The following is a 20,873-nucleotide window of genomic DNA, read 5'->3' as shown; positions in this document are numbered from 1 at the left end:
AAAAAATCCAAGGTTGTTGTATCAATATGAATATTTTCAAGTTCCTTACAATGCAAAAACAGTTTTGAAGAGTAAATTCATGACATAGAATTTAAGAAAATCTGGTCACTTAAATCTGAACAAATCAGTTTCTTGTGAAATTTAACATATTCTGGCTAATTTTTGCATTCATATTTTTTCAGTCTATCATTGAACTAGTGGGCTACATACTTATTTTCTTTTAAAGATTTATTTATTTATTTGAAAGGCATAATTACAGAGAGGCAAAGGCAGAGAGAAAAATCTTTCATCTGCTAGTTCACTCCTCAAATGGCTGCAGTGGCTACAGCCAGGCCAATCCAAAGCCAGGAGCCAGGAGCTGCTTCTGTGTCTCCCATGGGGGTGCAGAAGCCCAAGCACTTGGGCCATTTTATACTGCTTTCAGGCCATAGCAGAGAGCTGGATCAGAAGTGGAAGCCGGCGCCGTGGCTCAATAGGCTAATCCTCCACCTTGCGGCGCCAGCACACCGGGTTCTAGTCCCGGTCGGGGTGCCGGATTCTGTCCCGGTTGCCCCTCTTCCAGGCCAGCTCTCTGCTATGGCCAGGGAGTGCAGTGGAGGATGGCCCAGGTGCTTGGGCCCTGCACCCCATGGGAGACCAGGAAAAGCACCTGGATCCTGGCTCCTGCCATCGGATCAGCGCGGTGCGCCGGCTGCAGCGGCGGCCATTGGAGGGTGATCCAACGGCAAAGGAAGACCTTTCTCTCTCTGTCTCTCTCTCTCACTGTCCACTCTGCCTGTCAAAAAAAAAAAAAAAAAAAAAAAAAAAAAAAAAAAGAAGTGGAGCAGCTGGGACTTGAACAGGTGCCCACATGGGATGTTGACGCTGCAGGCGGATGCTTTCCCCACTATGCCATGGCACTGGCCCTCACAAAACTCATTTTCTTTAGCAGGACCAGATGTGTGTGATGAATAGTTTTACTCACATTTCATTTGCCTTTGGGTATAGATCTATGAAAAAATAGACTTGTGCTTATAAATTTTCATGTCTTCTTGATATCTTTAATTGAATAATCTGAGAGAGAGGGAGGGAGGGAGGGAGAGAGAAAGAACGAACTATCTTCTGGGTCACTGCTCAAATGCCCAAAATGGCCAAGGCTAGACCAAAAGTGAAACCTAGGAGGTTGGAATTCAATCTATGTCCCCATGTGGATGGCAGGAACTAATTATTTGGACCATCATCACTGCCTTCCAGAGTTTGCATTCACAGGAAGTTGGAGTCATGAGCCCGAGGTGAATCCAGGAATAAAACTCAGGTACTCTAATATGGGCTTCTCAATCAGTATGACAAATCTCTGCCCCATTATATGATTTTATCAAACTCTTTTTTAAAAATAATTTTCTATTTTTTATTTTAATTAATTAATTAATTAATTTGACAGGTAGAGTTATAGACAGTGAGAAAGAGAGACAGAGAGAAAGGTCTTCCTTTCATTGGTTCACCCCCAAAATGACCACCATGGCCGGAACTGCGCTGATCCGAAGCCAGGAGCCAGGTGCTTCTTCCTGGTCTCCCATGTGGGTGCAGAGGCCCAAGCACTTAGGCCACTGCCTTCCCAGGGCACAGCAGAGAGCTGGACTGGAAGAGGAGCAGCCAGGACTAGAACCAGCGCCCATATGGGATGCAGGCGCAAGACAACCAATTTCATGTATTTCATAGACATAATTCTAAGAAGATAACCATAGCCCTCTCTCTCCCTCCTGCAATCCACTCTCCTTCCTTCCTTCCTTCATTTCTTTTCCTTTATTTTTTACACTAACATAATTTCAATTTACTTTATAATCACAGTTTTATTAAAGCTCCACTAACCATGATGTTCAACAAGTAAAAAACAGAATGACCACTGTTCCACAGGAGTATAGACAAGGGCTAAAACAATAGTCAAATCATAAGATGTCAGTTTCATTCTATATAAACCACCATGTATCAGAGAAGACTTACAAGACTTGACTTTTTGAGACTGGCTCATTTGACTGAGCATAATAGTCTTTAAAATAGATTTAGGTTAATAGACATATTTTTAAGAGGTGAAAAAATGATTGACTTAAACATCAGCATTATGTGTTTCTCTTATCCCTTGTTCATGTCTTGGCATCTGAGCTCTTATTCAGTTTAATACAATGGTGTATTCAAATATAGACATAACTAGTTTGTTTGGCTTATAGGTGTTTCCTAATAAGCTGTTAACTTACTCAAACAGGGGCTGGTTTCTGTACCAGCTGCTCTACTTCCAATCCAGCTGCCTGCTAATGCCCCTGGGAAAGCAGCAGAAGATAGTCCAAGAGCTTGGGCCCCTACAGCCACATGGGAGACCTGGGTGGAGGTCTAGACTCCTGGCTTTGTCCTGGCCTTGGCTTTTACAGCCATTTGGTGAGTGAAACAGCAGACGGAAGATATCTGTGCCACTCTCTCCTTACTTCTCTTTAATTCTGCTTTTCAAATAATAAAATAAAATAAATACATAAAAAAGATATTCAAAGAAAATCATCCTATAATTATATATGTTTTGAATATATATGTATACACATATACCCTATGTCTGCATACATTTATGTGCATTAATATTTTATAGTAGTTTAAATTAGTTTTAATATATTCTGTTGCATACATATTTATATTTTAATAAGGAAAAAATTTTAGCTTGGGAGGCGAGATGAGACTAAATCAAAGTAAGAGTAATAATTTAAAACTGCTAAATCCATAGTAGTCTATTCTTAACATATGGATAACGTGATTGAGCATGGCCAGGTCAAAGAGTTCTGCCTACTTTTATTACAGGTAGAATTAAACTGTGTAATACCGTGTATAGGAAATGGAAAGGAAGTATTGACCTTGTGTCACACAGTATTTTTCTCTTAGTTGAGTGAGGTTTTGAATGTTAAGGGAAGGTTCTACAATTTGCTTCTGTTTTGCTGGAAGGTTTGCCACATCAAGGTGACAGTTAATAGTGAATTCCTAACCCAGACTTTAGCTAATTATTAGATGATTACACAATTCCAGTCATCCCCATTAACCTTGGGCTTATTCTCCCGCTTTGCTTTAATTCTCTAAGTATGACCTACTCTGCTTATACATACACACCTACATACCAGTTTCATAGAATGAGGAAGAAAAAAATCTTGAATTACATTTTTTTTTTCTGGGCCTGGAAAAGTCAGTTTCATAATGAGCTCTTTTGAATACCTTTATTCCACCTTACAGTGCATTTGATTCATACACGCTTGGCCTTGTATGCTTTCTATGTTGTCAGCATTCTCATCATTTTGGGAGACAAATTGATATCTCTTGTAGAAATGACCAAATTGAGTGCCATCTGTTACAGTGAAGGGCTACTTCAAGGACATCTTTTATTGAGTGTGAGTTGGAATTTTCATGGTAGCAGCAAAATTGAGAAGCATTTCTAGTGTGTCCAAGGGGTAGTGTTTTCTCTCTAAAAATCATTGTTCTCAATTTTTATAAACTCTGCCCTCAAAATCTCTTGTAAATGAATGCAGTAGATATTTTTTTGCAAATTATCTCAGCAGAAAATGATTGTAATTCAGGCTAAAAAATGCCAAACAGACAATCCAACAAATGAAAGAATATTTTAGGTATCAAATAATTACACACATGCATCTAGAGTAAAACTGTGCAAAAATGATTAATAACACTTGATTAAACCTTTTTTAAAATATTTATTTGATTAACATTTATGTTGCTTTGACAACTCTACAACGGATTATCATAAAATACAAATAATTCTTAAATAAAATTAAATGAAATGTACAATAACAATCCATATCTAATAAACAGCATTTTAGAAGAAGCTTTTAGTCAAACTTGTTGACATTTTGTTTTAATTTTTTAAAAAAGATTTATTTATTTATTTTCAAGGCAGAATGACATGGGGGCAGATGATGGGGAGAAGAGAGAGAGATCATCACTAACCGGTTCACTTCCGAAATGGCTACAACACCCTCGACTGGGACAGGCCAAAGCCAAGTGCCAGGAACTCCAAGTCTCCTGCATGGTGGCAGAGTTCCAGGTACTTAGATAACTTTTTTGCTGCTTTCCCAGATACATTAGTAGGGAGCTGGACAGGAAACTGGCTGGGACTCAAATGGCTCTCCAATATGAGACATCAACATTGTAAGTATCGGGGAAACCCACTGAGCCACTATGCCAGCCCCAAATCATTTGAAATAAACACACATTCTGTCATAACATCTTTGTCTGCTCTATTCGGATAATCCTGTGTGTTATATTTTTTTCAAGGATGTATTTATTTATCTGAAAGGCAGTGTGAATCAGAGCAGGAGAACGAGCAAGAGCAACAGGGAGAGAGTGAAAGTGAGAGGGAGGGGGGGAGAGAGAGAGAGAGAGAGAGAGAGAAATCTTCCTTCCACTTGTTCACCCCACAAATGCTCACAACAACCAGAGTTTGGTCTGGCTGAAGCCAGGGGTCAAGAACTTTTTTAGGTCTCTCATTTGGGTGGCAGAAGTTCAAGTACTTGGGCTGGTATTTGCTGCCTCTTAGTAAAAAGGTAGATGGGAAGACATAGAAGCAGGACTTGAACTAGACACCTGATATGGGATGTGAGTACTGAGTTGCAGCTTAATCTGCTCAACAACAAAGTCTTCACTGTTACATTATATTTTAAAAAATGATGTATTCTAAAAAGTATCATCTCTAATCAGTTTCTCTAGGGAGTACATACAAACAAATTTTAAATAAATATATAAGAATAAAAGCACTTGGCTCCTGGCTCCTGCCATCGGATCAGCGCGGTGCGCTGGCCGCAGCGCGCCGGCCGCGGCAGCCATTGGAGGGTGAACCAACAGCAAAGGAAGACCTTTCTCTCTGTCTCTCTCTCTCTTACTGTCCACTCTGCCTGTCAAAAAAAAAAAAAAAATAGAGTCCTTCAAGTTTGGCCTAGTTTCTGTTTCTTTATGACTTATTCTGCAGGATCATGGATTACCAGAATTTTGCTAGGAATGGTATGCAACTGCTGTTAGTATGTGGTACGGGGCCCAGTCCCACAAGCTCTCCCATATGAACAACACAAAACTAAATATACAAAACTTTAAAATGAACACGCCTAATGAGATAATAATGCAAACCAGTTTATTGTTATCCAAAGCAATATGCTTTCTTCAGATAGCCATAAAAATTGCACAACCATGTGGCCTTCAAGGGTAGGGTTCATTCGTCTTCTGTGGACAATGACTACCTTCTTAGCAGTTCTGCTCACATTGTTCATATTTATAATGCATCAGTGTTCCTTTTATTTATATTGAATATGTAAGAAAATTTTTCTAAGATTAAGTGGGAAATTATTCTAAGGCTCTAAAGTGCTGGGAAAAAAGATAAGAAGCTTTTTCTGTGTTTACAGATTCTTTTTTTAATATTATCTTTCATGGGAGGAATCAGAATCTTAAGCTTGTGATGAGACACCACTGATTCAAGTTATGCAGATTTGAATAAGTTTTATTGCTCCATTGAGAATGACGTCTTAAATAGGCTGTTGCCCTCCTTTTTGTTTCCCTGCTAAGATAGCACTAGTTTTCCAGAAATTAGGAAGGACCAAGAAAACTGAAAGGCACCGAAGAAGTAATGTGACAGCCACTGAAACTGAGATGTTCCAGATGGATGGCAGAGGTGCTCAAAGACAAAACCTATCAAAGAGAAACATTCCTGCTGGCCCCTTGCTGCAGCTCCCATAAGGTGCGTTAAAATAGGCAGAAGGCAAGCTCCATATTATTAATAACCTTAAAAACAGATTTAAATTGATCTCCTTTAGGTTATCTGGCTTCTTTTATATTCTGTTCTCTCCCTTGTGTTTAGTTTCACTGGGTTTTAATCAGATAACTTTAAAATGTGCTGAACCCAGGTTAGAATGCAGCATGAAAGCAACAGAAGAGAGAAAGAGTTTTCTGAGTAGGGAAAGTCAAATAACTCAACACAATTAAGATGATGAGGGCTCCTGAAGGGCAGAGGGAAGAGGGGGAGCTCAGGCACTTGACACACAAAAAGCTGAGTCGCCAGAAGAGTTAGTTAAAGGGAAGGTGCTGGGGATAAAAGGTTGGCAACAACTCCCTTGGGAATTGCACTCTGAGATTTCAAGGTTCAATACAAGCTTCTTTCATTAGTGTAAGTGTTTCTGCACAAACAGCTTGTCACTGCAGTTCGGTTTAATCTCAGCCATTGGAGGGGCAAAGACCTGTTAGGTCAAAGTGCTTGTTACTCCAGTGCAAGAGGGAAACAATGTCTTTTACATATAACATTGCATCTATTAATATAGAAGGGAAAACTGCAAAAAACTTTTTCTTCTGTGAAAAGATTAGGGAATATAAATTTTTTTTTTTCAAAACTTGAGATATTTGAGCACAGAGTCTGAGGCTGAGCATGTTGAGAGTTTTAGGACAAGAGAGTTAGCCTGGGAAATGACATTATAGTATTAGGAACCGCAGAGAAGAGACTGTTACTTACTTGGTAATTTTGATAATGTTCCTTAATCCGCCCTTGTTTGGGTTGTAATTAAACATAGCAGTAGGCTGCTATCTCAGATCATTGCTATGGATCATAATGAACAAAAGCAGAGCATTAAACCATAAACTACATCTTAAACTACCCTCTAAGTTCATGCTGTTCAAAGAGATCCAGATGGTGTAATTTATTTTCCTTCCTATGCAGTGGGAGGTAATTGATGTAACTGATAAGAAAACATGATTGATTGATAGTTATATTCAGATATGGTGAGCCAAGATGCTCTGATCTTATGCTAGCTCCTGTTTGTTGCTTTAGTCAGAGGAAAAAGAAAAAAAAAGCAAGAGTGTTAAATCATTAACAACAAACTACACAGCTTCCAAGCTGCATAAATATTACACAAGAGTGCAGATATGAGTTATCTGAAAATTGTTTCTATGCTTTGGACTGTAAAATAATGTGGCATTCATAAATAATTTTATCCTTAGCATTATTCTGTCTTTTAAAATTTAAGTTGTAAAATATCTTTTCTACTCTAATTTCAGATCGTATTTATTTCACTTAACTATTCATTTATTTGACAGTGATAATATGCCTGTAAAATACGGCTTTTTGATCACGTATAGTTGACGGACAGCTTTTTGTTTCTTTTCCCCGTTTCTCAAGGCTAGCACTCTGTCTAGTGATATGCTCCTGCTGGCAATGTCAGTCATCAGGCACTCCAGCAAATGATGGGAGATCAAAGGAAGCAGGAGATGGCTTAAGTGATCAATCAATTTAATGTGTATGCTATTGAGGCATGGAAACTTTCCAACTACTGTGGCATCCCTGGCCAGAGTAGAATATATGAGTACATATTGCATGTGTACAAGTTTAGCTGGGAAATATGAGTTGATGATTTATATACTATTTTTTCTTTTCATTGTAGCTTAATTAAATAAAGAGGTTTCTGAAGGTTATGCCTTGAAAGATTTATTTATGGCCTTCATAATCTCTTCATATGTTCCATTGATGAGAATAAGAAAATCCAGTTTTTATTTGTTATGCCAGTAAAGGTTACATGTTGATAATAGTGTGTTTTATTACTTAATTATTTATTTGTGAGGAAAGAGAGACAGAATGATAACACAGAAAGAGACTGAGCTCTCATCTGCAAGTTTATTCCCCAAATATGCATAATGGCCAAGCCTGGGTTTGGCTGAAGCCAGGAGCCAGGAACTCAATCTAGGTCTCCGTATGGGCAGCAGGACAGCCATTGTAGCAATCACCTCTGCCTTCCAGAGTCTGCCTTAGCAGGAAGTTGGCTTCAGGAGCTGGTATTGGGCGTGAAGCCCAGCATTTGGATGTGAGACACGAGCACCTTAAGTACTAGGCTAAATGCCCTTCCCATTGTGTGTGTGTGTGTGTGTGTGTGTGTTTAAGGTAATTTCATGTAAACCTCAAAAGCGTCAAAATGAACTTTTATTAAAAATTGAATTGAAAGCTAAGAAGCAAAATCACAAAGACTTACAAGAACAAGCTGCTCAGTAGCCTCTGTATTTCTTACCTATAAGAGGAAAGAGAACAGAGGTGTTTTTGGCTTGAAATAATAGCAATTGCTAAGATCAGTGAGGCAAAGCTTTAGAAATACAAATGAAATAAATATTTTTGAGCCAAGTCTTGAGAATAATTGTGGGTTTAAGTGATCAAGGTTTGTAAACAACAGTTCTAGTTTCATATCAAAGAACAGGTGTAAGCTGCGCTGAGCCTGGGATGGACTGTTAGTAATTCATTAGCCTTTTCATCTTCACAGGAATAAAAATCAGGCTGTATTAGGATGCTTTCAGTGTGCAAAAAAAGCATGGGCATTTAAACTTACTTGCAATAATTGCATAATTTAAATGGCTTTTGTTTATTTTGTGATTTGGTTCAAACCCCACTCCTACCCTTCTAAGATCTCCATCCCAAAAGATTTTTACATGTCTGTAGTATTTTTGCAAGGTTCTTTGTGTGAAGTGTTTTGCAGACTCCCCAGGTTGACCTGTCTTTGCTTGCTTTCTCCCCTTATGAACTGACATGTATAAGAACTCTCACAAAAGAAGTTTAAGTGAGGCCAGCGCCACAGCTCACTAGGCTAATCCTCTGCCGGCACCCAGGGTTCTAACCCCAGTCGGGGTGCCGGATTCTGTCTTGGCTGCTCCTCTTCCAGTCCAGCTCTCTTCTGTGGCCCGGGAAGGCAGTGAAGGATGGCCCAAGTGCTTGGGCCCTGCACCTGCATGGTAGACCAGGAGAAGCACCTGGTTCCTGGCTTCAGATCGGCGCAGTGCGCCGGCCATAGCAGCCACTGGGGGGTGAACCAACGGCAAAGGAAGACCTTTCACTTTCCTCTCTCTCTCTTTCTCTCTCTCTCTCTCTCTCTCTCTCTCCCTCCCTCACTGTCTAACACTGCCTGTCAAATAAATAAATAAATAAGAAGTCTAAGTGAAAAAGCAGTGCAGTGGGGCCTGAGATGCCGACATCCCAGATGAGTGACAATCTGGGTTTGTGCTGCTCCATTTCTGACCCAGCGTTTCTGCTAATGCTACCAGAATTTAGAGCTGGTTTATTGTCTCACAGGGATGAAGAATTATGATGGGGATAATAAGATGTGTGGGGGCTGGTAGTGAACCAAGCAATAGTTTTATTGAGAGGTAGACTTTATAGAGAATTGACAATCAAGACTCCTGTTACCAAGGACAGGTCTGTGAAGATCTGGGTATTGGAAACTTTTATAGAGAGTTCATGTTAATTAACTCTTCTACATATAGTTTCAATATGTCAGGGGCCTACTTTGTTTTTTTTTCTGTGTCTCTTAGGTCACGGATGTGACCAAAGTTACCAAGTCAACCACGTGGAGGATGTGATAGTTGAGAAATATTGTTTACCAGACCACTTAAAGCAGGTTATGCCTACATGAGCAGTTGCTAAGTGCTTGAGACTTGCTACTGTGTGGTGTGTTCTGGTATGATGCCAGAGCTTACTTTCTCATATGGTTACCTCTGGATATGAAACCCACCGTGTTCCCTATAAATCTTTTATTTTCTTGGGGAAATGCTTTTTGTCTCATCAGTAGATGGCAGGTTTCATATAATCACCTGGTTCCTTATTCCCAGAGGGGCTTTCCTAACTGCCTATAAATTCTTTTTTTTTTTTTTTTTTAAGATCTATTTATATGGGGGCTGGCGCTGTGGCACAGTAGGTTAATCCTCTGCATGCAGCACCAACATCCCATATGGGTGCCGGTTCTAGTCCTGGCTGCTTCTCTTCCAATCCAGTGCTCTGCTGTGGCCTGAAAAAGCAGTGGAAGATGGCCCAAGTCCTTGGGCCCCTGCACCCACATGGGAGCTCCAGCCTTTGCGGCCATTTAGAGAGTGAACCAAAGGAGGGAAGACCTTTCTCTCTGTCTCACTGTCTGTAACTCTACCTTGCAAATAAATTAAGAAAATCTTTAAAAAAAGATTTATATAAATGAAAGTCAAAGTTACAGACAGAAGGGGAGATAGAGAGAGAGTGAGAAAGAGAGAGAGAGAGAAATCTTCCATCCACTGGCTCTTCATCCCCCAAATGTACAAATGTACTCAAAGGCCAGGGCTGAGACATACTGAAGGCAGAAGCCAGGAGCTTCAAGTGGATCTCCCACGTGGGCAGTCAACAGCTTTGCTCATTGCCCGACAGTGCTCCCACTAATGTGCTGAGGTACCTGGATGGAGTTCTAGTTGCCTCATTCTGTTGCAGTGACTTTGGGAGAGAACCAGCAGATGGAAGATCACTCTCCCTCTTACTCTAACTCTGACTTTCAAATAAATAATTTTTAAAATCTTAGTAAATAGAAATCTGTGTTTAAAATCTGAGCCTGGAATCTTCTGGGTGTTGCTGAAAGACCATCTGTCTGACACAACTGAGTGAGCTTGAGGATAAGTTTGTTTTCTTCTAGGTACCATGCCAGTATTTATCCTGGGAACAAGCCTGCCAGAGTTACCAGATTTATCCCAAATGTGGCATGGTTTAGTCTTGTGTTATCTGAAATCAAATTGTTTGCAATTCCTTTATTTTATTTGGTAAATGTAGGGCAACTAAGGAAGCATTTCATTTTCCTTCTATTTAAGGTCCTTATCTCAGAAAACTCCTCAGTACTTTCTCAACTATCTGAAATACATATAAGTTATTTTGAGAATAGGTATGTTTTTGTTGGCTGATCTTTTGTCATTATGATGGCCTAGGAATATCTTTTTTTCTAGAAGACAGGAGCTAGTTCTCTGAAATGCAAACACGGAGGGAAAAAAAAGCCACTATCTCCTACATTATATGGTAGGGTAGGAGATGTCTAACTCCAGTGGGAAGTTAAACATCTGATATAAACATAAGAAAATTTTATCTGGGCAAACTCAGTTACTAATATAGAAGATTATCTGAATTACTAGTTGCATCTATAAAGAACTTGTGTAAAAAATAGTATCAACAAGTCTTCGTGTTTTAAATCTATGCAAATTGTTTTGTGGTTATATAAAAAGGGAGATTTCTTTCTGTTTTTTTTTCATTCTCTTAGCAGATACTCTATAATGTACATCATATTCTGATATCATGCTTATTCAACAATAAAACATTTTCTTTACTATTTTCTTGGAGAGATTTCCCGAGTTAAAAGAAGATTCTGGTTTTAATTATATTTCTGTAAACAACCCTGTCTGAAACATCAAATTCAGATTTCAATTTTGATTTTAGACTTAGCAGGTAGTGCATGTGTAGTTGACATTTGCCCTAATTGGATATTTATCATAATACAATGCCACTAATTTTTTTCTGCCTTTCATTTATCATGTTATTCATCATTTTGAATGAAGAACAGAATCTATGAATACTAAGTTGCAAAATGTTGAGCTAATAACGACAGAAAAAGAAGCTTCATGCCTCTGTTTACAAATTTCTACCAAGTTCTCTTAACCCAAAAGATAATTAATTTGACCTAAAGACTGTTCTGGGCCAAAGCTGGCCTTCTTTGTATATAATGCTATCTTCAAAGAAGGCAATAGAATCCAATCTGTTCCACATTCTTTGACCTGCCAATATATTAATAGCCCAGAAAATTCTACCTAAATTTCATTTTTCCTTCTTTCTAGGATAATTTATATCTATCTCAAGAAAAACAAATATTAAAAATTATGTAAATAATTGGCTAAATTTTAATTTTTAATTGTGAAATTAGACTGAAAACAGTACATGATTATTGTGTGTGTGTGTGTATGTATACCACCCATACTAGACGTAAATATATATAAGAAGAATGTATCCTGCTCTTTGATCCTGTTTTCACTGCTCTTTATCCTCATGAAAACTTACTACTCTGTGATAATACGTATTCACATTTTGGTACATATATACATGTATGTATACACATACCTATGTAGCTCTGTCTGTATGGATTACTAAGCTTATACAAATTAGTTATACCCATATTTGAACTTTGTGTAAATGCTCTTATGTTTGCATTTGTGTATACTTGCAAAAATCAAAGGAAAAACTTTGTCAGAAATTATTCTGGAGTCAAGATTGCCAGATTCTGACCTAAATATGGTCAGAAGCATAGTAAATTTCAATATATTTTTCCCAGAAATTTATTTTTCTTGTTCAATATTATTATTTGAGATTACTTTATACTCAAATACATAATTATAGTTTTTTATTTTTCCTGCTGTACAGAGACCCATTTAAAGAAGTCACATATTTTTATATGCTCCACTGGTGATAGTTGGGTTGTTAGTCTAAGTTATCAATTAATTTATTCATGTTCTGAATATTTCAATATTTTATAAAATCTGAAAAGTGGAAAAATAACATAATGTATATGAATAATATTACTAAATGTTATAATTCATCAATTCCCCTAGTTTTGAACCATGAATTAAGCTCAATTTCTAATAAATTACAAAAAGTTTCTTTCATGATACCTAACTGTTTGTAAACTTTCTCGGAAAGTGTCAAGTGTCAAAAATACTCAGGACACTTACAAAGTAAGAAAGTAAAGCAGGGCAACTGTTGTGGTACAGCCAGTTAGGCTACCACTTAGGACACCCACATCCCATATTGGAGTGCTGGCTTGAGCACCAAATCCTTTGCTTCCTATTCAGCTCTCTGCTAACAAGTCTTGGAAGCAGCAGATGATGACCCAAGTCCTCGGAGCCTTGACACCCAGGTGGGAAAATTGAATGGAGTTCCATATTCCTGGTTTCAGCCTGGCTCAACCCTGGCTTTTGGAGTATTTGAGGAGTGAACCAGTAGATGGAAGATGGATTTATCTTTCTCTTCTCTCTCTCTTCCATCTTCTTTCATTCTTCCTTTCAAACAAATAAACAAACTTTAAAATGAAATAAAAAGAAGCAAGGCAACTCTTCCTACCAGGTAATACTTTGTCAACTAACCAAATAGTTTGGTTGCCCCATGGGCACAAAATCAACTTAAAGGAATATCAGCTGGTAGACACTCATCTTTTCAGAAGAAAAAGGCTTTATGCTTGAGATCATCCAGTAAAAGTGGCAGGAGGTATGACTTAAATCCAAGATGTAGGGATAGGGAAAATTAGGGACTAGACAGCAGTAGCTAGAATGTGGAACTGCTGGCGAGCCAAATTACGATAGGAATGGTTTGGAATCAGGTCGTTTTTGATAAAGTTTCAAAAGATGAACTACTGCTCCAGATATCATTGTTCAGTGCAGCCCTAGATTTTGAAAGGACTCTGGTGTTTAAGAACTGCTTGTGCTCTGGTCTTTGGCTCTACAACTTAGATTTTCCTCTTTGTGCTGATCCAGATTGTATGAATTGTAGTTTTCAGTTCTGTTTCTTCTGTGCCTGTGTGACTAAATCCTAGACATCTCTTGTAAGAAAACGGTAATTTAAAAATAATGGTTTGATCCACTGAAAAAGCGTAAGACATGGAGCTTTCTGGGAGGGAATGAGGAAATAAAACAGGAAGAAACCAGTAGAGGGAGGAATCTGGTATTAAGATGTCAAAAATATTACAAAGTACAACATTTTCAATGTGAATAAAATCAAATTAAAAATTAATATAAAAACAAAAAGAAAGCAATTAAAAAGAATAGGTAACTTTGTTTATATGAAAACATGCTTAAATAACAAGTTGCCTTGCAGAATACTAGGGAAAGGATGACTAGTCACTAAATGTGAAGGAGAAAACTATTTTTAGAAAACAATGCATGTAAATATTTTTTAAAATTTCTACAGAATTTCAGCTTTATTATTGCATAGCATCTGCCTTTGGAGTTAGAGATAATGAATTGCTCAGGAGAAATTTAAAGACTCATCTCCTCTGGATCCACTTCCTTAATTTTCAAAGGTAATGGATGTGCAAATAGAGCAATATTCAGACCCTTCCAAATTTCAGACTTATCTGTTATCCTCTATTTTTAAAAAGTAATACTCTCCCAATTTTGTGTACAAAAGTAATTTCAAGATGGATTATGATTTAAACATAATGACAAATACCTAGTACTGTAGAAGAAATTTCCTTACATGTGATTGACATGGAGTCTAACAGAATTTCTTAAAGTAACCATGCCCTTAAGACTTAGTGCATGGTGCTATACTTGAGAAATTCGTTATGATTTTAACTTTTATTTTACTTGATGTACATGACAGCATTGATAGATAAAACCTGAAAAATAATTTGAATATATGGCATAACTGGAATTTGTAACTAAATGCAACTTTTGTCAAAGTTGGTGCAACAATCTGATTGTAGTGTGAATGATACATATGAATTAGTAGGCAAGCAATATATAATGAAAGCTTTTGTCAGAGTTGTTTGCAGTAGCAATAAAAAAGAGAAAATATAGAGATATATTTTTAGTAATTGACCTAAAGAAGCAACATCGTAACAAATACTCCAAACTTTGAAACCTCATCTGTAAATATTTTTAAACAAGACACTTGCATTTACTTTTAGATAGCTAAGTGGAATTATCACTGAAGTAGTTGAATACAATAATGTACATGTCAAAATTTATACCCTTAAATAAAGACATACATAAATGAGCTATCAAAATGAAGACCAAAAACTTGAATTACATCATTTCAGAAGCATCATCTATAATCAAGGAAGAGGTAGCATTTTTTTTTAAGAAAATTGAGGGATTCAATCATTATAAAAAACAGGCAATTCTGGTTCAAGAAGTAAGACATTTAGTTTTGATAGTTTATATGCACAGAAAATGCAAAAAAAAGATAAATAAGAAATATACCTTCTTCATAACAAATCAGACAGTAAACTGGGCAGTGATATGTAGGCATTTTTTATCTATTTACTCATTATGTCTTTTTTTTTTTTTTTTGACAGGCAGAGTGGACAGTGTGAGAGAGAGACAGAGAGAAAGGTCTTCCTTTGCCAGTGGTTCACCCTCCAATGGCCGCTGTGGCTGGTGCGCTACGACCGACACACGGCGCTGATCCGATGGCAGGAGCCAGGTACTTATCCTGGTCTCTCATGGGGTGCAGGGCCCAAGGACTTGGGCCATCCTCCACTGCCTTCCTGGGCCACAGCAGAGAGCTGGCCTGGAAGAGGGGCAACCGGGAAAGAATCCGGCGCACCGACCAGAACTAGAACCCGGGGTGCAGGCGCCGCAAGGCAGAGGATTAGCCTAGTGAGCCGCGGCGCTGGCCGTCATTATGTCTTAACAATGTTGGGTTTAAGTGCCAATCACAGTTCTCTCTCTTTCTTTTAAAAATTTATTTATTTATTTGAAAGGTAGAATTACAGTGAGAGAAGGAGCGAGAGAAAGAGAGCTAGATCTTCTATCTGCTGGTTCACTCCCCAAAAGGCCACAAAGGCTAGGGCTGGGCCAGTCCAAAGCCAGGAGTCATGAGCTTCTTCCAGGACTCCTATGTGGGTGCAGGGACCCAAGTACTTGGGCCATTCTCTGCTGCTTTCCCTGGCACCTTGGCAGAGAGCTGGATCAGAGGTGGAGCAGCAGGTTTCAAACTGGAGCCCATAAGGGATGCCAGCCCTATAGGCCACAGCTTTAACCCACTGAACCACGGCACTGGCCCCCAAGCACATTTTTACTACTGGGAAAATAGCAATGAGTAAAAGGGACAAATGTCTCTGCTTTTTAAGGATTTAAATCTGGTGTGTGGATACTGATGATAAATAGTAAATAGGTTGTTATAGTGATATGAAAATAAAGCTAAGGAACCGAAACGGACGCATCAAGCAATAGTGTATAAATCTCATTTAATTTTATGGATTAAGCTAACAAGTACTTTTGAAATAGTCCACCAAGAAGAAGAGATAGGGTTCAAAGAATTGGAACAGGATATTATGGGTTGTCATTTTAAGCAGTGGTTTTTATTTTAAGTTGTATCCAGTAATATTTTTTTTAGAATATACAAATATTTTACTTTTTGAAGAAACTAAGAATGAATGATTTTTCAAAAACTGCAAAAAGAACATTAAGAAAGATACTGAAAAATCAGATAGTCATGGTATCATGGAATCAGAGGTGGAGGGATTATTCCTAAAGCAGGAAATAACTTTCTGCCTAATTACTCTGGAATACAGGTCATAAGAAATCAAGTCTCTCTTGTATTTATGACTGTGACAGTCTTGTGGTAATATAAGGCATTTTAAACAGATTATTATAAAGCCTTCTCTACTGCAGAATAAGTCCTATCTAAACTTACATTCATATTTCCAAGCTTTATAATTAATCTTTCCCCTGGGTTAAGTTCTTTTGGATCCCCAAATCTTCTCCTTTAATAGATAAAATTGTTAACTAACTTATTAATTCCCCTATTGCAAGGTTACGGGTGATGCCGAAAGGTGGATGTGTACTTTTTAATTCAGTAAGTCTAATATTATAGCAACTGAAAATTACATAAAACCATTTTAGAATGAAAATAAGTAGACTTATATGACTGTAAATATAATTTCAAAGTTTTTGATTGTTGTGTTCAAAACATGGGAATAAAAAAGTAGTTCTCATTTTTTGAGAACTTATTCATGATGGGTGCTGATTTAAAACATTTATGTAAAAGAAATTCATTCTACAATCCTATGGATTGAAGGTAACTTACTTTTTTGCACATCTTATAGATAGAGAAACTAAAGTACCACAAGATTGTTTTACCTGTGGAAGTCATACACTGTTAAATGTTGGAGCTGTTTTTTTTTTTTTTTGTTTGTTTGTTTGTTTTTTTGACAGGCAGAGTTAGACAATGAGAGTGAAAGAGACAGAAAGAAAGGTCTTCCTTCCGTTGGTTCACCCCCCAATGGCTGCTACGGCCCGTGCGCTGCGCCGATCTGAAGCCAGGAGCCTGGTTTCCCATGCAGGTGCAGGGCCCAAGCACTTGGGCCATCCTCCACTGCATTCCCAGGCCACAGGAGAGAGCTGGACTGGAAGAGGAGCAACCAAGACAGAATCCAGTGCCCCAACCGGGACTAGAACCCAGGGTGTTGGCGCCCCAGGCAGAGGATTAGCCTAGTGAGTCGTGGCGCCAGCCTTGGAGCTGGGTTTTAAGGAAAAGTCATCAGGTTTCAGAGGCCACATGATTAACTGCTACAGGAACTGTATCTCAAATGAAGATTGGACTCTGGACTGCCCTCTACCTAAAGATGAATACTGGGCAGCAGTGCTTTCCTAAGTTGCACGTTTGTGTCTCCTAAAATCCCAGTTCCCACAAAGGAAATGTATGTGGAGACAGAGAATATCTATATTTATACAAGCCCCTGGATGCTACTGATGTAGCAGTTCCTGTCTGAGCCTTTGTGGACCTATTTCCTCGAGAGAATTAAGAACCACTGTGGATAATTTTACTATAGTCTATGCATACATGATAAGTTAATTCATGATATACAATGGAAACCTAGGAAACCATAATTGGTACAGAAGACAGTAGAGACTGTTGTAATAGAATTCCAATAGTGCTTCTAACGCCTAGAATTAGAATGATAAAAGAATACTGAATGACATATTAAGATGGCACAAGATTTTGTGGTTATTATGTTGGGAGTATTACCAACATGAACATCCTGTTAGTAGATCATTAATTAGCTAAAAACCTGCTCTATTTTCTGCCGGAAAAACAGAGAATATTTTATACTAGAATTTCTTAAAAATACAAATTAATGAACAAAATAATTGATAACATTAATTTAGTATCTAATTCATTGAATTATTTGCCTAGAGCTTTTCTGAGCGGGCTAAATATATTTGTCTACATAATTCTCCCAATCTTAAGTAAGAAACATCAGCTAAAAGATAAAAATTGGTGAAGGATTATCAGGTTATCTTTCAGGGCAAGCACTTGACTTGAAAATTTATTTATTGGCATATTTTGTAAGTATATAGTGGCAAACATATCTTGATTGTTTTATTCTGGTAGGGACCTAAAGATTGTGGTGTCTTTTTTATTGCTGTTATAACATTTATTTATTTATTTATTTGAGAGGCAGAGTTACAGATAGAGGGAGAGTGAAGAGAGAAAGGTCTTCCATCCACTGGTTCACTCCCAAATGGCCAGAGTTGGGCCTATCCCAAGCCAGGGGCAAGGAGATTCTTCCATGTACTCCATGTGTGTGCAGGGGCCCAAGCACTTGAGCCATCTTACACTGCTTTCCCATGCTGTTAGCAGAGAGCTGGATAGGAAGAGAATCAGCCATAACACGAATCGGCACCCATAAGGGATGCAGGTGTTGCATGCAGAAGCTTAGCTACAGCTCTGGCCTCTTTGGGGTCTTTTTCTATTGTGCATTACCTAGTTTTGTATTCAGCTCACACTCTTATTCTTCTACTAGAAATGTAGTTTCTCGACTATTCTTTGAGGAAGTCACAATAATCTACAGTTCTTTCTTTTTTTTTTTTTTAATTTGTTTTAAGCACTTGGGTTTTCCTTTGTTGCCTTCCCAGGTGCATTAACAGGGAGCTGGATCGGAAGTGGAGCAGCCAGGATTCAAATCAGTGCCCATATGGGATGTCAGTGCTGCAGGCGGCAGCTTTACGCACTGCACAACAGCGCTGGCCCAATCTACAGTTATTTCAATAATTCATGAATTAAAGAAAATCTCTGAGTTATGTTCATTTTATGTTAGTGGGAATATCATGTTTTTTGATATTTTTTTGAAACTTACACTTAATAGATTTGGATAGTATCCCCAAAAGTGCAAAAGTATGCTTACCTAAAGGACTCAAGGAAATTGTATGGTTAAAGAAAAGCAACAAGCAAGAATTGTGAAAGGTTTGAGATTTTTATCATCCAATTTAATAAGTTAGCTGACCACACTTTCATTAATACAAGGGGAAGATATAAGATCCCTGTATCAGAGCAAACAACAGCATGGTAGGCAGCAAAAAAACTTCCTAACTACATCAGTTCCCCTTGTATCCCCACATCCATGGAACAGGCAGAGACAGGCCCAGCTAAATTGTGCATATACAGTAGGTGTTTATCACAGCTGAGGAGCTACAGTTTTAGATAATAATATTTCTATGTAACTCCTCGGAAAGCTGTCCTACCTTTGCCCAAAAAGAAGGCATTATCCTCACTACAATGCACAACAATTGCACCTGTATCTGAGGCATATATCTTCCCAGTGCATTGACTACAGAACAACCTGACATGTAAAACAGCCCTTGACTTTCAGGAAGGACCTTGGGATTATCAGGGAGCATTGTCTCAAAATATGCACCTCATGACTAGTTGGCCCCAGCAAATATTCATTTCCAGCAATACAACTCGAGCCTTACCTCCCTGTCCACTATCACAGAATCCCCACTCTTTTGCTTTCCAGTTTTGTTTTTCTTTCGCATTCATATATTGTTAGTGTCTTATTCCTCATTGATGGCAACAGTATTTAGGGTTTTACTTTATGATTTGAACTTTTGATGATTTCTGTTGGACAAATGTTTTATTTTTTTATTTTTTTATTTTTTGACAGGCAGAGTGGACAGTGAGAGAGAGAGACAGAGAGACAGAGAGAAAGGTCTTCCTTTGCCATTGGTTCACCCTCCAATGGCTGCCGCGGCTGGTGCGCTGCAGCCGGTGCACCGCACCGATCTGATGGCAGGAGCCAGGTACTTATCCTGGTCTCCCATGGGGTGCAGGGCCCAAGCACTTGGGCCATCCTCCACTGCACTCCCTGGCCACAGCAGAGAGCTGGCCTGGAAGAAGAGGGGCAACCGGGACAGAATCCAGCGCCCCGACCGGGACTAGAACCGGGCGTGACGGCGCCGCAAGGCGGAGGATTAGCCTAGTGAGCCATGGCGCCGGCCAATGATTTCTGTTAGACAAATGGTTTTAAACATTCTATTTTGGATAAGAGATTACAGAGAATCTGATTTGCTACTCTTTTGTTTTGACTATTTCTGTGCTCCGATCAAATACTGATTTCATGTGCATAAGAAAATGCTTGAAGTCTGGAGTGGGTAGTTAATTTGTTTCTATATTTACTGTTGTACAGAATGTTGTAGAACTGAAACTACCAATGTCTATGTGTCTGTGAATCTGCATGTTTGTACCTTTATGCAAGATTTCCCCACTTACGCAAGTATGAAATGCTTTCCTGCCTCTGGAGGGCATTAATAAATTGAATAGTAGCATATCTTAAATTAAAAAAAAATCTGTTTTCATTGATGTATATAGATAAAGAAATCCTTAAGTAAATAAAATATTCCTTAAATTCTCAGAGAATAAGCTAAACGTTAATACTTTAAGTACACAGGGTATTAAGGAAAACAATCCTTCTTAAAGAAGTTGCTAGATTATTTTCAGAATGTGTGTTCATATAGTTAAGGCAAGCCTCTAAATCTTAGACTAATATAAGAATTGTGTGTGTGTGTGCATGTGTGTGTGTTCAAATTAAAAAGCTATGTGATCTTTTCATGAGGACATCATGGTGGAAGATAATAAATATGAACATTTTATTTCCTTTAATAAATCTGTTTTTTAAAGCTAATTATGTGAGCTTTCTAAATGTTTATATTGGCTATCTGATCAAGTAAACTAGCATGAATCATAATATAATATTAAGATTATGACACAGTTAAACCGGTTATGTCTACTAAAATAGTAATTACAATAAAATAATATATAGTACGATATTTTTTCTTTGTTAGCTTAAACAATTTTCAAGAACTTTATGTAATTTAAAATTTTGAGTTATTAATTTGAGATATTAGACAGTATTGGATATTTCAATACTTTCTCAGTGGGATTGAATAATGATATTTGATTTTGAAACATATATTTATGCTATGAATTTGTACTTCTCTCTCTCTCTCTCTTTTTAAAGATTTATTTACTTATTTGAAAGGCAGACTTAGATAGAGAGAATGAGAGAGAGAGA

The 20,873-nt window shown here is 38.0% G+C and overlaps 1 long non-coding RNA gene across 2 annotated transcripts in view; it reads left to right on the top strand.

The window, feature by feature from the left end:
* LOC127492015 (uncharacterized) overlaps positions 1-20,572 on the top strand; it is a 128,366-nt gene extending 107,794 nt beyond the window's left edge. For both annotated transcript variants that reach the window (XR_011378636.1, XR_011378635.1), the window contains 2 exons: positions 3,913-4,063; positions 5,572-20,572. This is a non-coding gene — a long non-coding RNA (uncharacterized lncRNA). The remainder of the gene's footprint in view (positions 1-3,912; positions 4,064-5,571) is intronic.
* The last annotated feature ends 301 nt before the right edge of the window (positions 20,573-20,873 follow it).

Source organism: Oryctolagus cuniculus, chromosome 9 (genome assembly GCF_964237555.1).
Source record: "Oryctolagus cuniculus chromosome 9, mOryCun1.1, whole genome shotgun sequence".
Taxonomy (NCBI): Eukaryota; Metazoa; Chordata; class Mammalia; order Lagomorpha; family Leporidae; genus Oryctolagus; species Oryctolagus cuniculus.
Note: the sequence above shows the minus strand (reverse complement) of the source record. Positions and strands in the feature narration are given on the sequence as shown.